The sequence below is a fragment of the Azolla caroliniana genome, unplaced genomic scaffold (genome assembly GCF_043228905.1).
Source record: "Azolla caroliniana isolate FFs.n. ecotype wild unplaced genomic scaffold, voAzoCaro1.0.p SCAF_12, whole genome shotgun sequence".
NCBI lineage: Eukaryota > Viridiplantae > Streptophyta > Polypodiopsida > Salviniales > Salviniaceae > Azolla > Azolla caroliniana.
In genome coordinates, this window is record NW_028230447.1 from 1,239,070 (window position 1) to 1,244,933 (window position 5,864).

At 39.6% G+C, this 5,864-nt stretch overlaps 1 long non-coding RNA gene across 1 annotated transcript; it reads left to right on the forward strand.

The window, feature by feature from the left end:
- The first annotated feature begins 302 nt into the window (after positions 1–302).
- Positions 303–3,327, forward strand: LOC147856741 (uncharacterized). The gene is made up of 4 exons (XR_015530606.1): positions 303–444; positions 1,305–1,375; positions 3,022–3,064; positions 3,232–3,327. It is a non-coding gene; the product is annotated as an uncharacterized LOC147856741 (long non-coding RNA).
- The last annotated feature ends 2,537 nt before the right edge of the window (positions 3,328–5,864 follow it).

A 5,864-nucleotide genomic window follows, 5' to 3' on the forward strand; every position in this document is an offset into this window, starting at 1 on the left:
GTGAAAGGGAGCCCTTGTGGAAAAGGCGCGAAAAAGCGCACCAATTAAAGAGGGAGCCCGTCTCACAGAAAAAGGAGCCCGTCTCATTAAAGAAGGGCTCCACTTTGTGAAAGGGAGCCCTTGTGGAAAAGGCGTGAAAAAGCGCACCAATTAAAGAGGGAGCCCATCTCACAGAAAAAGGAGCCCGTCTCATTAAAGAAGGGCTCCACTTTGTGAAAGGGAGCCCTTCTCGTTTCAATATGGGAAGTATAAAAAGCCTTTTTCTGTCATTTTTTTCCTGTTTTCAAACAAGAAGCGTGAGGTTGAGGGTTTAGGGTTTTTGAGCGCGCCGCACCACCTGTTGTTTGGCAACACCTGTTGCAGACATCTTCCGTGAGGCACAACACCGCAGACATCTTCCGTGAGGCACAACACCGATTGTCCGCCAGCACCTGCAGTCTAGAGGTAGGTATCATATTCCTTCTATTAGGTTTAGGGTTTTATTAGGTATCATATTCCTTCTATTAGGTTTAGGTTTTATCCCATGTCATAAAAACCATCAACCTAATATGGATGATTGCTTGAACCTAATATGATTTTATTCCTTCTATTGTGTCTTCAAGCAATCAACCATGGTTTTGAGTAGACATGGAATAAAAATAATACTTGTCTATGTGTATTCAAGCAATCATCATCCATATTAGGTTTGAATGTCATTATTTGAATGCTTGAATTTGCCCATGTGATTCATGCATTATTGGGCTTTTTTATGCCCATATTTAAAGGTCAAATCTCAAATCTTGTATACATTCTTTGCGATGGCTTGACCCCAAATAATAATAATGTAATGAATGCCTTACTAAAAAAAGTTGTGTGCTATGTAAGTCTACGTAAGTATGTTTTAAGTTGGAAGTAAAACGTTGTGTCCATTATAGTATTCTAAATGATAAATGATAAATTCCTGCTGAATGAAATTAGGATTCTCCATGAAGACCAACTATTTGTCATGAACTCATGAACTATGACTATGATTTAAATACGTATCATTATTATGGCTATCTCCCTTAATTTAGAATGTGCCCTCTATGTATATATATTACAAAAACTAAAATAAAAACTGCAAGTAGCATTCATGAATTTTAAATTATTGACATTGATATGTTAGAATTTGTTAAGATTGATCTATTTTTTGAAATCATTGACAATTTTTGTCCATTTCAAAATCCTTAACACTAATGTATTGTGTAGAAACAATAGGATAGACTCAAGTATTCTTGAATTTAAAGACAAACATATGGTAATGTTTTGGCATGTGTTTTGTATAGATGGCTAGTCGATCCAAGACCTTCATAGACTTTGATGCGGATTGGGGTGAAACAATACCCTATGAAGGGAGGTATGGCATGAATCATTTCTCAACTTTATATTGTGTATAAATAGTGATGTTTGTGTGCTAACTTGAATGATGGTTTAGGGTTTTTGTAAGAAAGGGTGCTAGGTGCCCCAAATCCAACAATATGGATGTTGAAAACATCATTACTGAAGACTCGAACATGGATACGAACCCCATACATGACGTGGGGCTAGGTGTTGAAGATATCAGTGTAAATGGTGAGTTGATGTACATTCTTATAATCATTATTGAAGTAAGTATATATTGGGTTTTTCTAATGCAAATGTCACACCATTGTTGTAGTGGACCCCATGTCCCTCTTCAAGGCGAGAAGAGACTCAACAGGTATCAAATGTCGCACATGTATCGTTGGAGATTCATGTAGAAAAGAGGTACGATGGTTTCGCAAAAAAGTTGACATGGAGGCTCACTTACAGAAGGCACATGGCATCCGTGTAGTACTGCCTCGAGGGCTAAAGATAGAAGAAGAAGAGCAATCGACCTCCATGAGGAGTACAGCCACGTCATTCTTTAGCCACTACGAAAGACAATGATCAATAAAGCGTTTTTTGGATCCGGAGCTAAAGTACAACAGGTCACGCCAATCACACATGAGGAAGTTGAGGACAAGAGCGATTAAGATCCTCAAAGCCACTCCGAACGCACTTCAAACATCCAAGGAGGTCGATTTCATTGCCCAATTCGTCAGCCAACAGATGGCCAGGTATGACGAGGGAAAGGAGCATAGGATGACAAAATTGAAGTTGAAGATTGTGGCTGTGTCTGAAGCTTATGTAAGTAAGGTTTATGATTATGTGTGCATCTTATGTGAGTCTAAATCTAGTGTGTGAATGATTATGTGTGAATCTTATGTATGAATTTTAGTGTAAGAATCATGGAATTCCCATGCCAGAAGATGAGACACATGTCGAGATCGATGGTGGTCAAGACCAACTGTCAAAATCGACAACCCAACAACCAAGGAGACCTAAATTCCAAATCCGCAAGAAAACAGTGGACCCTAGTAAGTTGTCGTTCATTACATCATCTGACACAGATGAGGGTGCGGACATTGGGATTGTCTTTATTGGTCCTGGGACAATCATAAAAACATGGGATAACACAATAAGAAAAAAGTTCACTAGGTATGTCGTTATGGTGGGGGCATGAGATCAATAGTTAACTTCATGTTTTTTTTGTAGTTACTAATCTGGCCTAATAAACAGGTTTCAGGTGGCTTGTCGACGATTAGATCTAGCGGTCTTTTTGACAGAGGTAGAACTATGTTCGTTGTGCATTGTAGGGGAGATGGCATCCACATGGATGATGACCCTCTTCCACTTATAGATGGAGTACTCGTTGCCCCCCGAGATCAACAAGCGGTTTCATATTGTGGATCCACTATGGGTACAACTAGAAGGCCAAAGTGATAAGGGTGAAGACATACTCACTCGGGTCCCTGAACGGGAATATGTCTTCATTCCGATATTGCACTCAGGGCATTGGGTGCTTTGGTTGAAGATGCGATAGACTCCTATAGGTCTCGATGCCAAGGTGAGGAGCCATATTATTTTTTGCGATCCACTAAATCATCATCCGACTGCCGGCATGAAGACATTGGGTGATTTGGCTGTACGACATATCTCTAGCGCCACACACGACCATTGCATCATCAACAACGAGCGGTTCCAGGTATTGCATATCCCAACCCAACCTAATGGGACGGATTGTGGGTATTACGTGATGCAAACCATTCGAATGTTGGTCGAGGAGTTCATTCAAGGATTTGAGTCTGATCAATTTATAAGTATTTATGAGAATTGAATTTAGGCTTAGGTTGATGGCATCTTGTGGTGTAGGGTAAGGAGCAATGGTTTGGATTCAAAGATGTCCAACTCCTTCGGAAAATCATGGCAAAATGGACACGAAGGACTTTGGGCATAGGGTTATTTTAATCACTAGCATGTTGTACTTTGTAACATCAAACATATGATCTCGATTTACTATCTCATGTGGATTGTCAACTTTTTTGTAATATCTGGTAAATAGTTGAATCTCATTTTGGTTGTATATGACTCAATTTGATGTACATTCTGGTTGTGAGTCTTATTGTGTGAATCTCATTTTGGTTGTATATGTCTTTGTTGATGTACATTCTCATTTTTGTAATATCAAATCAATATTTGAATCTCATTTTGGTTGTAAATGACTCAATGTGGACTCTATCTGAAAATCATTTTGTAATATCTGGTAAATAGTTGAATCTCATTATGAATCTCATTTTGAATCTCATTTTGGTTGTATATTTGGTTGTATGTTTTGGGTGTCAAAAGAATAAAACTAATAGCTTATTGACAAGTAGTCACGGCAATGGTTTTTGAGAAAGGCCAAGAAAGAGTAAGTATATAGAAAGAGTGTTGTAATCAAAGAATGTTGTTGTAGAAAGAGTAAGTATATAGAAAGAGTGCTTCGGTCCTTGTTGTAAACAATACGAAAGACATAACAAGACTCAATGTCGATCTTATTCAAAGACATAACAAGACTCGATGTCAATCTTCTTCACAGACATAACAAGACTCAATGTGAATCTTATTCAAAAGGGAGCCTGACTGATTAGTGTGGAGCTCGACTCATTCATGTTCATTAAAAAAGGGATCCCCACTCATTAAAAAGGGAGCCCAACTCTGGTAAAAAGGGAGCCCGACTGATTAATGTGGAGCCCGACTCATTCTTGTTCATTAAAAAAGGGAGCCCCACTCATTAAAAAGGGAGCCCGACTCTGGTAAAAAGGGAGCCCGACTCATTCATGTTCATTAAAAAAGGGAGCCCCACTCATTAAAAAGGGAGCCCGACTCTGGTAAAAAGGGAGCCCGACTGATAATGTGGAGCCCAACTCATTAAAAAAGGGAGCCCGACACAGTAATAGGGAAGTGCCCAACTACGTGTAATGATGGCGTCTCAACAGTCATATTAACGACTACAGTAAATTAATTCACCAAATTCAGTAGCATGCACTAAGAGTCTTCCCATCATTCCCAATTAACTCATTCCCTTCCTTAATAGTCTATTAATCACTCGCACTCATATCATTCACTCTCATTCTCGATCGTTAATCTACTCCATTCATGTGAATTATTTGAATTCATTCACTTGAATTCATTTGATTTCATTCACTTCATTCACCTCAATCACTGGCATTCTTGATCATATTGTATTTGATTTCATTTGATCATATTGTAGGCCATTTGATTTCATTCACTCTCATTCTCGATCATTAATCTACTCCATTCATGTGAATTATTTGAATTCATTGACTTGAATTCATTTGATTTCATTCACCTCAATCATTGGCATTCTTGATCATATTGTATTTGCTATGGAGAGCACAATGCATCATGGTGTCTTCGCCATGTCGGAAGATGAATTGGAGGATACGTCATGGTCATCCAATGCATCCGAGGACGAATTGGAGGATCCTTTTGAGTCATCAGATTCTGATCGTGAGGATGAGGCGGTCGATCCCTTCATGTATTGTTCCCCCAAGTATTTTGCATTTTCAAGAGGTACGTATAATTTGATGATTAAAGATTTATTGGGACAAGTTAAGGTAACATTGGAAGCATTACGTGATGTCGTGAGGGGAGCACCTCTTTCACTTCATGCATGGAGGCGCATGAAGAGTTGTCTCATTCTCAGGAATGAGAGTGCAATTTACCTTAAAGCATCACCTAATCTTCAAGTCTTATACATCGAGAAATGGAGGGAAGTAGTATTAGCGTCACATGGTGACACATCCCATCACACATTTTCAAAGACTCTTAAAGAGTTAAAGCTAGTTTATGCGACTGATGTACGTGATTATGGCATCCCACCGGAGTACGTGAAAGCACTCATTACAAGTTGTGGTTGCCAAACAGTATCGAAGGTCGACTCGATAGAAGGTTTGGGATCAAGCATGGCCAAATATAACAAGACCCTACCCATAGAAGTGATCAAGGTAGAAACCCACCAATTAGATGATGCGCTCACGGATTTGCAAACCAAGTACCACACACGTTTAAGGAAAGGAGTCAAGAAGGGTATGCGTGTGACTAGGTATAGTTGCCATCGTGCTGGGACATCTCGACTTGCGTCTAATTCCACTCGACGACACAGGTGCACACCCCGATGTGGGTGCACATTCCATGTGGACGTTAGAATCAATGATGATGTTGACATTGAGACACTTACCATTTCAATATATGAACCTCATAGTGGTCATGTACCATGTAGTAGGGCGGATGTGTACCATTTGCTAGTACACCCCAATGTCATAAGTTGTTGCAAAGATGACCTATTTGATGTTGGGTGTGCAAGGCATGTGGCACGAATGAGCATGCGTAAGGAAGCATATCATAAGTCCAAGGCTAGTCCATTAGAGCTTGTTACCTATCGGTTCTTTATGATACCAAAGGAGGTCCATAACATGGCAAATAGGTTAAAAATCGGGAGT